This window comes from Choloepus didactylus, chromosome 8, assembly GCF_015220235.1.
Source record: "Choloepus didactylus isolate mChoDid1 chromosome 8, mChoDid1.pri, whole genome shotgun sequence".
NCBI classification, from domain to species: domain Eukaryota; kingdom Metazoa; phylum Chordata; class Mammalia; order Pilosa; family Megalonychidae; genus Choloepus; species Choloepus didactylus.
The window spans coordinates 54,203,542-54,221,092 of NC_051314.1; positions in this window are offsets into that span (position 1 = coordinate 54,203,542).

A 17,551-nucleotide genomic window follows, 5' to 3' on the forward strand; every position below is an offset into this window, starting at 1 on the left:
AGTAAAGTTTTCACATTTATGAAGCTCCCTTTAAACCTTGATTAATAAAACATTTATAATCTTGCATTCTTATCTAATTTATTGATGTCTACAATTTTATGCCTTAATATAGGAAGATATAACAACACCATTTTCACCTATGGCTGGTGACACATTAATGAAGAAGATAGGTGCTAATTAGGTGGCAATTATGATAAAAAAAAACTCATTAGATTTTACTTCAATTTTCAGGAATGTCTCTTTATTTCTCTAAGTTCCAAATGTTCCCCTGTTGTAACATACATTTTAACATTCCATTTTTTATTACTACAAAAGATTAAAAATAGATGCATTTGATGAAAAGCCATGATCTCCTCAATCCCCCACTCCCAATCCAAAGCAAGAAGTAATATCTTCCTCTTCCATAGCGCTTTACCTGCATTTCTCTTGAAGCACTTAACACACTCTTATTACCTCATCTTGTAGTTATTTATTCACCTTTACTCCCCTGCTATACTGTTGTGACTTCTGTTACGGAAAAGAACCATATCTCTCATTCATTCTTTGTAGTTTTTTCTGTATAGTATGAACACAATAAAAATACTGATTTAAACTCCTTCTCTTTTTTATTTTAGCTATGAATGCTTCTGAAAACATTAGCCTATGTTAAAAATATTTTCTCTTAGCACCATCAAAATATTCATTCATCTAACAACTGAAGCAACAATTAAAATTTGTAATCAAGTTAGGTAGAGTAGTATAATGAACATTTGGTGGTTTTGTCCCCAGTTCCTAGGGAGGTAACCTCTGAATTTTTAGAATTCCCCAAGATAAGAGTATTTTTTTGTTATTCATGATGGGCCCAGGACCACACCTGATGGTCATATGCTAACAAGATCACTGGTTGGAGCCTGCCAACCTGCAGTCTTGGGGTGGGACTGGTCACACCAGAATGACTAACCATGTGATTAGGGGGCCTGTGTTTTGAGCCACGTCCTGTCAGCCCTACATCTCTGACCTCTGGGATTCCATCAGTTGTGCTTATGTAAAGGAACCCCATACAAACTTGAAAAACTGGAAACTTCCATGAGTTCCATGTTTGACAGGGTATATCTCAGTGCCATGAGGGTGATGCGTCTTAACTACATATGGAGAAGATTCAGGAGCTTGCATTTGAGACTCTCTAAGACTCTTCCTATGCATCTTTTCTTTTGTCCTCTTATTTGTATACTTTTATTATTATAAAACTATAATTGTAAGGTTTCAGTGAGTTTTGTGAGTCATTCTAGCAAATTATTGAACCCAAGGTAGTGGTGTAGTTGTATCCCAGAACTCCTGCCATTAAATATTAATCTAGCCCTTCCTGCATCACCCCCATGTCACAGTGACCTGTTCCCACATCTATGCTCCCCCACCCTCAGGAATGTCTTTGTCTTAAACCCTTATAACTGGCTCACTGTCCTCTTTCAATCGTGCAGTCGACTTCCCTGCAAAAGTGGTACCTGTCCAGTGAGAGAAAAGCCATTTGAATTTTGCCTCCCTGTAAGTAAGCCCCAAATAAAGTTCATGTTTCAGAAAATGCTCAGTGTCTTCTTTGGTCTTTTGGCTGGCAAAGCCCCCTCAGGCTGTGACAATGGTAGAGTAAGTGAGGTGAAATGGTCTTCTTCTCCATGAAAGAAACTAGAGAGGGGCCAGAATATGCCTGAGAGTGTGGTTTCAGGGTCTGATTGGCTATAGAAGGTGCCCCACAGTATGTGGAGGGGATGTGGGCAAGAACATAAAAGACAGTGTCTGGAGGGATGGTGTGAGACCATGGAGACAGCATTTGCTCTTCCCTCATGGAAGTCTGGGAGGTGAACCAGTGAGTGGCAGAGAAAGGAGAGGACACCATACCAGCACATCAGGAGCCCCTGCCACACCCCAGAGACTCATGGGCACACAGCAGGCAGGGAGCCAGGCACATATGATTTGTAGGGTGCACTTCAGTGGACTCCCTGTCTAACTGCCTAGGGTCCACCTCACAGCCCAAGGGCAGGCAGTCCCCAGTGCACACAGAGAACTGGTGCACTGATTGGTTCCCCACCTGGTTTAGACTCTGCCCAGTGCACAGAAAAAGTTTGAGGGAGACTGCTTTAAGAGCGCCACCTAAATTAGGATTGGGAAACTGCACTCCAGCAAGATGTAGCTCTCCCTATTATATATAAATGCTCAAATAATCCTGCATTTCTCAAAATAACCTTATCAAGACAAGTAAATAATGCAAAGCCAACAGAAAATCACAAAGCACTTGAAGAACCTAGAAGACATGGACAAGTCAAGTGAAAACACTAAAAAGCTGGAAGAGACACAAAATTTAGAGTAATTAATTAAAGAAGTACAAATAAATCTCCAAAACAACTTCAACAAGATGGCTAAAGACATAAAGGACATCAAGAACAGTCTAGAAGAGCATAAACAAGAATTTGAAAGAGTAAATAAAAAATAGCAGATCTTACAGAAAAAAGACACTGTGGATCAAATTAAAAATATACTAGAGACACACAACAGCAGATTTGAAGAGGCAGAAGAAAAAGAATAGGTGAACTAGAAGACAGATCAATCGAATGTGAATGCACAAAAGAACAAATGGTGAAAAAAATTGAAGAGTTTGAAAAGAATCTCAGAGAAATGATGGATAACATGAAGTGAACAAATATAAGAAACATTGGTGTCCCAGAAGGAGAATAGAAGGGTAAAGGGCTAGGAAGTGTGTTTCAAGTCATAGTTGGGGAAAACTTCCTAACCCTTCTAAATAACATAAATATGCAAATCAAGGATGCCCAACAAGCCCCAAATAGAATAAATTCAAATAAACCTACTCCGAGACATATAATGATTAGATTGTGAAATGCTGAAGAGGAAAAAGTTCTGAAAGCAGCAAGAGAAAAGCAATTCACCACATACAGTGAAACAACATAAGACTAAGTACTGACTACTCAGCTGGCACCATGGAGGCCAGAAGGCAGAGGTATGACTTATTTAAGACTCTGAAAGAGAAAAATTGTCAACCAAGAATTCTTTACCCAAAAAAGTCTCCTTCAAAATTGAGGGAGAGCTTAAAATTTTCAAAGGTAAACAAATGCTGAGAAAATTTGTTAAAAAGAGACCTGCTCTGCAAGAAATACTAAAGGGAGCTCTACTGGCTGAGAAAAAAAGAGAGGGGAGAAAGGCCTGGAGAAGGGCACAGATCTGAAGAATAAGGGTAACAAAGGAAAATATGAGAGAGGGGGAAAAATGGATCTAACAATCAAAAACCAAAGGAAAAGATGGCTTGTTCAAGCACTCCCTTCACAGCAATAACTTTGAATGTGAATGAATTAAACTCTCCAATTAAAAGATGCAGACTGCTAGAATGGATTAAGAAGTATGCCCATTGATATGCTGTTTACAAGAGACTCAATTTAGACCCTGTGACACAAAGAGACTGAAAATTAAAGGATGGAAAAAAAATATTCTAGGAAGGCTACAACCAAAAGAAAGCTGGGGTAGCTATACTAATATCAGACAAAATAGACTTTAAATGCTAAGATGTCATGAGAGACAAAGAAGGACACTAAATATTTAAAAAGGTACAACTCACCAAGAAGAAATAACAATCATAAATGTTTATGCAGCCAATTAAGAAGCTCCAAGATACATGAGACAAAGATTGGCTAAACTGAAGGGAGCAATAGACATGTCTACACTAATAGTGGGAGACTTCAATATACTTCTCTTCTACAGATAGAACAACTAGACAGAGGACCAGTAAGGAGATTGAGAACCTAAACAATATGATAAGACTTAACAGACATATATAGATTGTTACATCCCAAAGTACCAGGATATACATTCTTCTGTAGAGCTCACGGAACATTCTCCAGGATAGATCATATGCTGGGGCACAAAACAAGTCTTAATACATTTTCAAAAGTTTGAAATTATTCAAAGCACATTCTCTGACCCTAATGGAATGCAAATAGAAATCAATAACCATCAAAGACCAGATTTTTCACAAATATATGGAGGTTAAACAACACACCCTAGACAACCAGTGGATCAAAGAAGAAATTGCAAGAGAAATTGGTAAATATCTAGAGAAGAATGAAAATAAGAACACAACACATTAAAACCTGAAGGAGGCAGTGAAGGAAGTGCAGAGAGAGAAATTCATAGCTCTAAATGTATGTATCAAAAAGCAAGAAAGAGCTAAAACCAAAGACCTAACAGAACACGACACATCAAAACTTATGGGTTGCAGTGAAGGCAGTAGTGAGGGGGAAAGCTATAGCTCTAAATGCATACATTAAAAAGGAAGAAAGAGCTAAAATCAAAGAACTAATGGAACAACTGAAGAAGCTAGAAAATGATCAGAAAACTAATCCTAAAGCAAATAGACAAAAAGAAATAAAAGGGATTAGAGCATAAATAAATGCTATCGAGAACAACAACAACAAAAAAAATAGAATAAATAAAACCCGAAGTTGGTTCTTTGAGAAAATCAACAAGATTGGGAAACCCTTAGCAAGACATACAAAGACAAAAACAGAGAAGATGCAAAGAAACAAGATAATAAGTGTGTGTGTGTGCGTGGGGGGGGGCATTACTATGTATCCCAAAGAAATAAAAAAAATCTTAGAATACTATGAACAACTGTAGATAGACAATTTAGAGGAAATGGACAATTTCCTGGAAGCACATGAACATCCTAGACTGACCCAATAAGAAATAGACCTTAACAACAAACCTTTCACAAGCAAAGATATCCAATCAGTCATGAAAAATATACCTACAAATAAAAGCCCAGGGCCAGATGGCTTCAAAGGAGAATTTTACCAAACTTTACAAAAAGAATTTGACATCATTCCTGCTCAAACTCTTTCAAAAAATTGAAGAAAAAGGAATACTACCTAATTTATTTTATGAAGCTAATATCACTCTGATACCAAAACCAGAGATAGGTACTACAAAAAAGAAAGACTATAGGCCAATCTCCCTAATGGATATAGATGCAAAAATCCTAAATAAAATACTTGCAAATTGGATCCAAAGGCACAGTAAAAGAATTATACACCACAACCAAGTGGGGTTCATTCCTGGCATGCAAGGGTGGTTCAATGTAAGAAAATCAATTAATGTAATGCAACATGTTAAAAATTTGAAGAAAAAAATCAAATTATCATCTTGGTAGATGCTGAAAAAGCATTTGACAAAATTCAACATTCCTTTTTGATAAAAACACTTCAAAAGGTCGGAAGTGAGGGAACCTTCCTCAATGTGATAAAGGGCATATATGAAAAAACCCATAGCCACCATAATACTCAATGGTGAGAGGGTGAAAGCCTTCCCTTTAAGATCAGGAGTGAGACAAGGATGCCCATTGTCACCTCTGTTATTCAACATTGTGCCAGAAATTCTAATCAGAGCAATTCACCAAGACAAAGAAATAAAAGGTTTCCAAATTGGAAAGGAAGAAGTAAAACTGTCATTATTTGCAGATGATATGATCTTATATTTAGAAAATCCTGAGAAACTGATGACAAGGCTACTTGAGCTAATAAAAAAATTCAGCAGAGTGGCAGGATATAAGATTAATGCACATAAGTCAGTAATGTTCCTATACACTAGTAATGATCTAAATGAAAAGGCAATAATAATAATAATAAAAAAACCATTCACAGTAGCAACTAAAAAAATCAAGTACTTAAGAATAAATTTAACCAAGGGAGGTAAAAGACCTCCACACAGAAAATTACAAAACATTACTAAAAGAAATAAAAAAGGACATATATAGGTGGGAAAATATTCCATGCTCATGGATAGGAAGACTAAAGGTTGTTAAGGTGTCAATTCTACCCAAACTGATCTACAGATTCAATGCAATTCCAATCAAAATTCCAACAACCTTCCTTGCAGAACTGGAAAAGTTAGTTATCAAATTTATTTGTAAGGGAAAGGGGCCTTGAATTGCCAAAAACATCCTAAAAAATAAGAACAAAGTGGGAGGACTTACACTTCCAGACTTTGAAAACTACTATAAAGCCATAGTGGTCAAAACAGCCTGGCATTGGCACAAAGATAGACACATTGATCAATGGAATTGAATTGAGAATTTGGAAATAGACCTGCAGATCTATTTTTGATAAGGCCCCCAAATCCACTGAACTGGGATAGAACAGTCTCTTCAACAAATGGGGCTGGGAGAACTGGGTAGACATACCTCAAAAAATGAAGTGGACACCTACCTCACATCCTTTATAAAAATTAACTCAAGTGGATCAAAGACCTCAATATAAGAGACAACAGAATAAAATTCTTACAAGATAAAATCGATAAACATCTTCAGGACCTAGTAATAGGAGGTAGCTTCTCAAACGTTACAACCAAAGCACAGGCAACAAAAGAAAAAATAGATAAATGCGAACTACTCAAAATCAAAAGCCTCTGTGCTTCAAAAGGCTGTCAAAATGGGAGAATATATTTGGAAACCATATATTTGATAAAAGACTGATATCCTGCACATCTAAAGAAATCCTACAACTCAACAGCAATAGTATGAACCGCCCAATTATAAAATGGGTAAAAGATATGAAAAGGTATTTTTTCCAAAGAGGAAATAAAATGGCTTAAAAACACATTAAAAAAATGTTCATCTTCAATAGCTATTAGGGAAAAGCAAATCAAAACCACAATAAGATACCATCTCACACCAATAAGAATGGCTGCCAGTAAATAAACAGGAAGCAATAAATGCTGAAGAGGATGTAGAGAAATTACAACTCTTATTCATTGCTGGTGGGAATGTATAATGGCACAGCTGTTGTGGAAGACAGTTTGGTAGTTTCTCAGAAAACTAGATATAGAATTACCCTATGATCTGGCAATTCCACTTTTTGGTGTATACCTGGAAGATCTGAAAGCAGTGACATGAACAGACATTTGTACTGATGTTCATAGCAGCATTGTTCACAATTGCCAAGAGATGGAAACAATCCAAGTGTCCTTCAACAGATGAGTGGATAAACAAAATGTGGTATATGCATACAATGGAACATTATGCAGCAGTAAGAAGGAAAAGGTCCTGAAACATATGGCAACATGGATAAACGCTGAAGATATAATGCTGAGTGAAAAAGTCAGACACAAAAAAAGAGATATTGTATGTTACCACTTCTATGAACTCCATAAACAATGTAAAATCTGTATCTTATAATGTAGAATATTGGGGACCTAGTGATAGAAGCTAGTGTGGGGGAATGATAATCTAATATGCTCAGATATGTTAATGATGGCAAATTCAAAGATATGAGAGTGGATAGGTGTGATGATTGTCAATGGGATTATAAGTATCAGAGCTGTCTTGAAGGCAAATAGGATTGACAAGGTTGTTTAAAGGCATGTATCCCACAGATGAGCACACTAATACAGAAAGGTGCTTGAATGACATATTAAAGGTATTGCACTAATACAGAGAGTTGACAACAGAAAGGTACATGAGAAATGTCTACTATTGCATACTAGGGACTATAATTAATAGGAACACCAAACTAGTATCACACAAATACTAGGGACAAATAATTAAGGGCAGAAAAGAGCAAAAAGGTGTGTTGGGTCATGAGAATTGCTTAAAATGGAGAGTCACGAGGATTATACAACTAAGTGATCATAATGTGAGATATGGACGCATTATCATGGACATAACATATGGTATGTGAACTTAGGAACCCCTTACTTTATAAGCCAACCCTCAATTGTGAGGTTAGCTCTGGTGAAATTTATGGTTGTAAAGGTGAGGCTAAGCCCACCTATATTTATGCCTAGGAGTCAACTCCAGAGAACCTCTTTTGTTGCTCAAATGTGGACTTTCTCTCTCTAAGCCTTATTCCACAAATAAATTCACCCCCCCCCCCAATGTGGGGCAGTATTCCTCAGATGAATGAGTCTCCCTGGGGATATGGGACACAGATTCCAGGAATGAGCCTGACATTGCCATTCAGGGATTGAGAATGTCTTTTTTACCAAGAGGGGGAAAAGAAAGTCAACAAAATAAGGTTTCAGTGGCTAAGAGAATTCAAATAGAGTCATAGGCTGTCCTGGAGGTTACTCTTATGCAAGCTTCAGCTCGATTTCCCAAATGACCACAGTATGATAAGCCCAAGTCAACAGTAGTCCCCAAAACCTTAGAGTATACCCAGATCCCTATCTGAGACTCTATAAATGTTTCACTCACTAAGTTTATTCTTCAGAAACTTAAATACTCCAGAGAAATCCTATGCCAGGTAAGTCCCCAAACCCAGAGGCAATAGCCTCTTCAAGAACATCAACCAGATGTGTTACCTTTTCCCATAATGTTGACACCCCTTTTCAACATGAACAAGTTAGGGTGGTCACTGCCTAGACATCCCTGAAGAGTAGGAAAGTGATTAAACTAGAGGAAGGGGTAGCAACAGATAAGATGGAATTTAACGAAGATTATGAATACTGAATCTCTATTTAATTTTCTTCTCCTTAGTTGCTAGGTTATTAGAATAGATTGAAGGAAAGAATTGAAATGGTGGAATGGTAACCCAAAGAATCCTTTGAAATTTGTTCTATAGCTACTTGTTAAATTATAATTTGAGAGTTACCACCTTTTTTATATATGTTATATTTCACAATAAGGAAATAACTGAAACTATGGTACTGTAACTCATTAACATTTTTGGAAATCTCCTATATAACTACTTGTTATACCATACTTTGAAAGATATTATCTTTTTGCATATATGTTATATTTCACAATAAGGAAATAACTAAACTGTGGAATGGTAACCCATAATATTCTTTGAAATTTGCTCTCTACTTGTTAAATTGCACTTGGGAAGTTATGTATATATATTATATTCTACAAGAAAAATACGATTTAAAAAAAACTAAGTTTGAAGGAATTTTCTGATAAAGAAATCTATTGATAAATACAAACCATTAACAAGAATTCCATAAAGGATACTGTGATGGTTAAGTTCATGTATCAACTTGGCCAGGTTATGGTGTCCAGTTGTGTGGTCAAGCAAGCATTGGTCTGACTGTTATTGTGAGTCTATTTTGTGGACTTAAATCATCAATAAGTTGATAGCATCTATTGCTGAGTACATCTAAAATCAACTGAGGAGATTGCCTTCAACAATGAGAGAAGTCTCATCCAATCAATTGAAGGCTTTAAAAGGAGAAGTGATGATTTTAGAAATCAGAAGGGAGAATTTCCATCTCTACATCAGCCAGACAGTTTCACTTGGAGAACTGATCAAGCAACTTCCTCACAATCCCTGGCTTGCAGCCTGCCTATGGAATTTGGACTCATGCATACCCACAATTGTGTGAGACAATTCTTATAAAAATATCATAATATGTAGAACTCTGGGGAAGATGGTAGAATAGAAGGCTACAGGACTCACTCCTCCTCCAAACTTAGCTAGTGGATAGGCAGAAACTGAAACACCTGTTCTGGAACTCCAGAGGATAGGGTAGCACTGTGCAACCTCCAGAGAGAAGCAAGATGTAGAGACTAAGAAATTGTGGTCAAAAACTGAGAAACTTGCTCTATGGCAGTGTTCAGTGCTTATCTCTCACCATCAAGGTGAGCTGTATCAGTTCTGGTCCCTGGCTCACTGCTGCTCTCTGAGAGGGAAATGGAAGCCCTCCTTCCCAAGAACAAGAGGTGGGGGGGGGGAGGGAAGACACAGTTGAATACTGATCACTTTTGTTCAGCAAATTTAGACTGCTGGATCCTGGCTCTGAAATGTGGATTTAGCCCACCTCAGATAGGAAATGCCATGGCCATTGCTTCAAATCTGCCCCCCAAAAAGGGGGAGGGGAGCCAAAGGAAGTTTAAAGTCACACTTCCCACTTAGGGCTGTGGAGAAGAGTTTGCCAAAGAATGTAATCTGCTAGGCAGTCCAGGAAAGCACAGCCATAGGGAGTTGACAAAAAAGCTTTATGGCATCTTCCTGACCCTCTCCCCAGGGCCCTTCAGAACAGGTCTATGCCCACTTTGTAGGTCACTGGCCTGGTTTGGGCTTGGAAATACTGACTTGGGAAAGACCTATCCAGGATGACGCTTCTCCCTGAATTTGCCCTCCACACAAAATCAGCTACAAGCAATGAAAGAGAGTTAAAAAAAAACAAAACAAAACAATATAGAGGCAAAACAAAAACAGAATATATTAAGATCCTAGAGAAGGATCAGAGCAAGGAGGAAGGGACACTTTCTCCTGGGGGTGAAACAATTGCAGAAACAAAGCAATCTTAAAAATTGTACCGCATTCCCAGGGCAAGAGTCAGATGTAGAAGGTTGAATAAATGATCAGTAAAACAGACAATTCTAAAGGTCTAGAAGTTGATCCCAGTGTCAAAAAAGGGCCTTAACACAAAGCCAATCAACAACAAAACCCTAGATCAGAGGGAGAAACTGACTGCCAGAGTAAACTCATCAAAATAACCATATGCCTAAACATCAGCAAAAATTTACAAGCTGTGCTAAGAAACAGACAGATATGGCCCAGTCAAAGGAATACATTAAAGCTTTGGTGAAGACACTGAATTTGGAATAATTAATCAAAGATGTTCAAACAAATCTCCTAAATGAATTCAAGGAGATGAAGGGAAATATGGCTAAAGAGATAAAGGATATTAAGAAGACACTGGGTGAACAAAAAGAAGAATTTGAAAGTATGAAAAGAAACAACATAACTTTTGGGAATGAAAAGTACAATAGAAAAGATTAAAAATACACTAGAGGCATAAAACAGCCAAGTTGAACAGGCTGAAGAAAGAATCCATGAACTAGAAGATAGAACATTAGAAATCTTACAAACAGAAGGAAAGTAAGAGAAAAGAATTGAAGAATTGAGCATTGAATGACAGCATGAAACACACAAACATATGCACCATGGGTGTCCCAGAAGGAGAAGAGAAGGGAAAGGGGCACAAAAAATATTTGAGTAAATAATGGCTGAAAATTTCCCAACTCTTATGAAAGACATAAAAATACATGTTCAAGAAGTGCAAAGTACTCCAAACAGAATAAGTCCTAATAGACCTACTCCAAGATACATACTAATCAGAAGATCAAATATCAAACATAAAGAGAGAATCCTGAAAGCAGCAAGAGAAAAGTGATGCTCACATACAAGGGAACAGCAACAAGATTAAGTGCCAATTTCTCATCAGAAACCAAGGAAGTGAGAAGGCAGTAGTAGGATATATTTAAGGTACTGAAAGAGAAAAACTGTCAACCTAAAATTCTTTATCTGGCAAAACTGTCCTTCAAAAATGAGGGAGAGTTTAAAATATTCACAGATAAACAGAAACTTAGAGAATTCATCAACAAGAGACCTACCCTACCAGAAATGCTAAAGGAAAAGTTCTGCTAGGCTGTAAGGAAAAGACAGGAGAGAGAGGTTTGGAGGAGAGTGTAGAAATGCAAATGAAAATCACAGAAAGACACCCCCCACACCTACCAAATGGCTACCATTTTTAAAATGTGGTTTTACTGAGATATATTCACATACCCCAAAATCATCCACAGTGTACAATCAATTATTCACAGTACCATAATATAGTTGTGCATTCATCACCAGAATCAATTTTTGAACATTTTCCTTATTCCAAGAGAAATAAAAATAAAAGTAAAAAAGAACACCTAAAACATTCCACCCCCCAACCCACCCTATTTTTCATTTAGTTTTCTCCCCATTTTTCTACTCATCTGTCCATACACTGGATAAAGGGAGTGTGAACCACCAGGTTTTGACAATCACAGTCACACCATGTAGCTAAATAGTTATGCAATCACCTTCAAGAATCAAGGCTACTGGGTTGCAGTTTGACAGTTTCAGGTATTTCCCTTCTAGCTATTCCAATACACTACAAACTAGAGGGATATCTTTATAGTGCATAAGAATGCCCTCCAGAGTGATCTCTCGACTCCATTTGAAATCTCTCAGCCACTGAAACTTCATTTAATTTCATTTTGCTTCCCCCTTTTGGTCAAGATTTTCTCAATCCCATGATAGTGGGTCCGGGCTCATTCCCAGGAGTCATGTCCCATGTTGCCAGGAAGATTTCTACCCCTGGAAGTCATGTCCCACATAGTGGGGAGGGCAGTGAGTTCACCTGCTGTGGGCTTAAAGAGAGAGAGGAGGCCACATCTGAGCAACAAAGAGATTGTCTGGGGGGCTACTATTTTTTGTTTTAACATTGTTTATTGTGAAATGTAACAGAAATGCAGAAAAGTGATAACTTTCAAAGTACAACTTAACAAGTAGTTACAGTGCAAATTTCAAAGTATTATATGGGTTACAGTTCCACAGTCTCAGTTATTTCCTTCTAGCTGCTCTAAAACACTAGAGACTAAAAAGAAATATCTATATAATAATTCATTAGTATAATCATTTATTAATCCTAGCTTCTCTGTTACTGCTGCTCCCTCACATTTGATCATTCTCCCAATCATCAAGGATATTTGGGCAATAACCATTCTAACCTCTTCATGTTGAGAAAAGTTGTTGACAGTATGGGGTAGGGGGATGCAACTGGTTGATGTTCTTGGAGAGACCAGTACCTCTGGGTTCCGGGACTTATCTGGCATAGGAACAAACTGGAGGTTTTAAGTTTCTGAAAAAATAAACTTAGTAAGTGAAACATTTATAGAGTCTCAAATATAGCCCTGGGTATTCTTTAGGGTTTTCAGGAATACTGTTGGTGGGGCGTAACATACTGTGGCATTTTGCAATATCTAGCTTAAACTTGCATAAGAGTAACTTCCACAACAGCTTCTTGACTTTATTTGAAATCTCTTAGCCACTGAAACCTTATTTTGTTATCTTTCTTTTCTCCCTTTTGGTCAGGAAGGCTTTCTCATTCCCACAATGCCAGGGCTAGGCTCATCCTCAGGAGTCATGTCCCACATTGTCACGGCAATTTATACCCCTGGAAGTCATGTCCTATGTAGGGGGGAGGGTAATGAGTTTATTTGCAGGTTTGGGCTTAGAGAGAGAGAGTTCACATCTGAGCAACAAAAGAGGTTCTTGGGAAGTGATCTGAGACATAATTATAGGTAGACTTAGTGTGATGGTTAGGTTCATGTGTCAACTTGGCCAGGTGATAGTACCCAGCTGTCTGGTCAAGCAAACACTGGCTTAACAATTGCTGCAAGGACGTTTGTCGCTGGTTAATAAACCAACAGGCTGGCTTATTAAATCATCAGTCAATTGACTGCAGCTGTGACTGATGACTCACCAAAGGGCATGTTTTCCACAATGAGAGAATGCAATTGGCTGGATTTAATCCAATTAATCAGTTGAAGAATTACAAGCGAGACAGATAGAGGACCTTAACTTCTTCTTTGGCTGCCCAGTGAAGTGTTTCCTGAGGAGTTTGTCAAAGTTGCTGGTTCATTTCCTGAGGAGTTCATTGAACACGTTCGTTGAAGACCCCAGTCCATTTCCTGAGGAGCTTGTCGAATTTGCTGGGTTGTTTCCTGAGGAATTCGTTGGACATCTTCCTTGGAGTTGACAGTCTGCTGACTGCTCTACAGAATTTGGACTCATGCAGACCCACAGTTGTGTGAGTCACTTTTACAAATTTGGTAGTCAGACACACCTCTCATTGATTCTGTTTCCCTAGAGAACCCTAACTAATACAACTTGGTACTGGGAGTAGTTCTTGAGAAACAGAATCTTAAAATGGGCTTTTACAGTTTGTTTTCTACTCTGATGAGATTCAAAGGCACTAATAACTCTATTTCCAATAATCAAGAGGGCACTGACAGTCTATAGCATGAGTTGGCAAAGGAGATACGCAAAATAGCACCGTTTGATTCTCCTAATCATACTCAGTACGAAGCAAGGCTCTGGGTGACAGTGTTTTCAACACCTTCACAGAGTTTTGCAGAATTAAGAGGTATAATGATGTTGGCTGGCTGCTCTTAGATACTTTGGATAAAGCTGTAAGAGAAAGGGATGAGCTAAAGGCTTCAAATTCAAAACTTAAATGCTGTATGACAGATGTAAAGGTTTCTATGTGTGCCCTGAAAGAAAACCTTATTTCCTGTGCTCACAGACTGAAAATTTATGAAAACCAGACACAGACTCTCATTGTGCGAGTAGCAGATTTACAACATAAACTAAAATCTCAACCTCTCAGGGTGTCTGCTCTTAACGTAAAGGCATTGATTGGAAAAGAATGGGATCTGGAAACTTGGGATGGGGACATATGGATTGATAATAATGGCAGTGAGGACACTGGAACCCTGGATTCTGCTGAGTCATTGTTAGATTTACCTGTAGAGGGCTGTCCTGACGAAACAGCTTCCCCACCTCCAGTCTGCCCTAAAGAGTCTGCCATCCAATCCCCACCTAAAGAGATTAACCCTTCAGTGCCTGCTAATCCTGTAACCACCTCCCCTGAGGAAGCAGCCCTCACTCCTCTGTCTGGAGAGATTAATCCTATTTTAAGAGAAGAAAATGCAACAGAATGTCCTGTGGTAAATGGCTTAAGGGATAAGTCTAACTCTTTTCATGACCCACCCGCACCACCAGTCTTTGCTTCAAGACCTATAACTAGGCTAAAGTCCCAGCAGGCCCCAAAGGGTGAGATAAAAAGTGTGACCCATGAAGAGGTATGCTACACTACACTGTATGAGTTTTCCGACTTATACAGACAGAAACCAGGGAAATGTGTGTGGGAATGAATATTAAGGGTGTGGGATAATGGTGGAAGGAATATAAGGTTGGATCAGGCTGAATTTACTGATATGGGTCCACTAAGCAGAGATTCTGCATTCAGTGTTGTAGGTCGAGGGGTTAGAAAGGGTGTTAACGGTTTGTTTGGGTGGTTGGCTGAAACATGGATCAAAAGGTGGCCAGCATCATGGAGAAGCAATTAGTAAAAAAGATGGGCAATCGACTAAATTCTTGTTTGAACTATATAGGCAGAAGAATTCTAGGATACATGAACAAAGGTTTCCCTTGAATTACAAAAACAGAGAGTCACAGCCCCTTAATCAATTCCCAGACTTGAGACAGTTTACAGATCCAGAGCCTCTTGAATGAAGGGAAGGCCGGGTACCCTTGGAGAAGGACCCTGTCACACTGCCAAAAATTTACACTGTTAATCTTCCTCCCAGCCTTCCCCAGGGGGTCCTACGGCCTTTCACCAGGGTAACTGAGCATTGGGGAAAAGGAAATGATCAGATATTTCATGGATTATTAGACACTGGTTCAGAAGTGACATTAATTCCTGGAGACCCAAAACGTCACTCTGGTCCACCAGTCAGAGTTGGGGATTATGGAGGTCAGGTAATTGATGGAGTTTTAGCTCAGGTCCATCTCACAGTGGGTCCAGTGGGTCCCCAGACCCATTCTGTGGTTATTTCCCCAGTGCCGGAATGCATAATTAGAATAGACATACTCAGCAACTGGCAGAATCCTCACACTGGTTCCCTGACTCCTGGAATGAGGGCTATTATGGTCGGAAAGGTCAAGTGGAAGCCACTAGAACTGCCGCTGCCTAGCAAAATAGTGAACCACAAGCAATACCGGATTCCTGGAGGGATTGCAGAGATTAATGCCACAGTTAAGGACTTGAAGGATGCAGGGGTGGTGATTCCCACCACATCCCCATTCAACTCTCCTATTTGGCCTGTGCAGAAAACAGACGGGTCTTGGAGGATGACAGTGGATTATCGTAAGCTTAACAAGGTGGTGACTCCAATTGCAGCTGCTGTTCCAGACGTGGTATCAGTGCTTGAGCAACTCAGCATATCCCCTGGTACTTCTTGGTATGCAGCTATTGATCTGGCAAATGCTTTCTTCTCAATTGCTGTAAGGACCACCAGAAACAGTTTGCATTCATCTGGCAAGGCCAGCAGTTTACATTCACTGTGCTACCTCAGGGTTATATCAACTCTCCAGCCCTATGTCATAATACTGTCCACAGGGATCTTGATTGTTTCTCCCTCCTATAAGACATCACACTGGTCCATTATATTGATGATATCATGTTGATTGGACCTAGCAAGCAAGAAGTAGCAACTACTCTAGATTTGTTGGTAAGGCATTTGCATGGCAGCGGATGGGAGATAAATCCAACAAAAATACAGGGGTCTTCCACCTCAGTAAACTTTCTAGGTGTCCAGTGGTGTGCGGCCTGTCAAGATAGTCCTTCTAAGGTGAAGGATAAGCTGTTACATCTGGCCCCTCCTATGACCAAAAAAGAGGCACAATGATTAGTTGGCCTCTTTGGATTTTGGAGACAACATATTCCTCATTTAGGTGTGCTACTCTGGCCCATTTACTGAGTGACCAGAAAAGCTTCTCGTTTTGAGTGGGGACTGGAACAAGATGAGGCTCTGCGACAGGTCCAAGCTGCTGTGCAAGCTGCTCTGCCACTTGGACCATATGATCCAGTTGACCCAATGGTGCTGGAAGTGTCAGTGGCAAATAGAGATGCTGTTTGGAGCCTTTGGCAGGCTCCTATAGGAGAATCACAATGCAGGCCCTTAGGATTTTGGAGTAAAGCTTTACCATCTTCTGCAGATAACTACTCTCCATTTGAGAAACAACTGTTGGCCTGCTACTGGGCCTTAGTAGAGACAGAACACTTAACCATGGGCCACCAAGTTACCAGGAGACCTGAGTTACCTATCACGAGTTGGGTATTGTCTGACCCACCAAGCCATAAAGTTGGGTGTCCGCAGCAGCACTCCATCATAAAATGGAAATGGTATATATAAGATAGAGCTGGAGCAGGTCCTGCAGGTACAAGTAAGTTACATGAGGAAGTGGCCCAAATGCCCACGGCCCCCACTCCTTCCACCCTACCTTCTCTTTCCCAGCCCACAGCTATGGCATCTTGGGGAGTTCCTTACAGTCAGCTGACTGAGGAAGAGAAAACTCGGGCCTGGTTTACAGATGGTTCTGCATGATATGCAGGCACCACCTAAAAGTGGACAGCTGCAGCACTGCAGCCCCTTTCTGGGATGTCCCTGAAGGACAGTGGTGAGGGGAAATCCTCCCAGTGGGCAGAACTTCGAGCAGTGGAACCGGTTGTTCACTTTGCTTGGAAGAAGAACTGGCCAGAGGTGCGTCTGTATACTGATTCCTGGGCTGTTGCTAATGGTTTGGCTGGATGGTCAGGGACTTGGAAGGAACATGATTGGAAGATTGGTGACAAGTCTGGGGAAGGGGTATGTGGATAGAACTTTCTGAGTGGGCAAACAACATGAAGATATTTGTGTCCCATGTGAATGCTCACCCGAGGGTGCCTTCAGCAGAAGAAGATTTTAATAACCAAGTGGATAAAGTGACCCGTTTGGTGGATACCAATCAGCCTTTCTCCCCAGCAACTCCTGTCATTGCCCAATGGGCTCATGAACAAAATGGTCATGGCTGTAGGGATGGAGGTTATGCATTGGCTCAGGAACAATGGACTTCCACTCACCAAGGCTGACCTGGCCACAGCCACTGCTGAGTGTCCAATCTGCTAGCAGCAGAGACTCATACTCAGTCCCTGA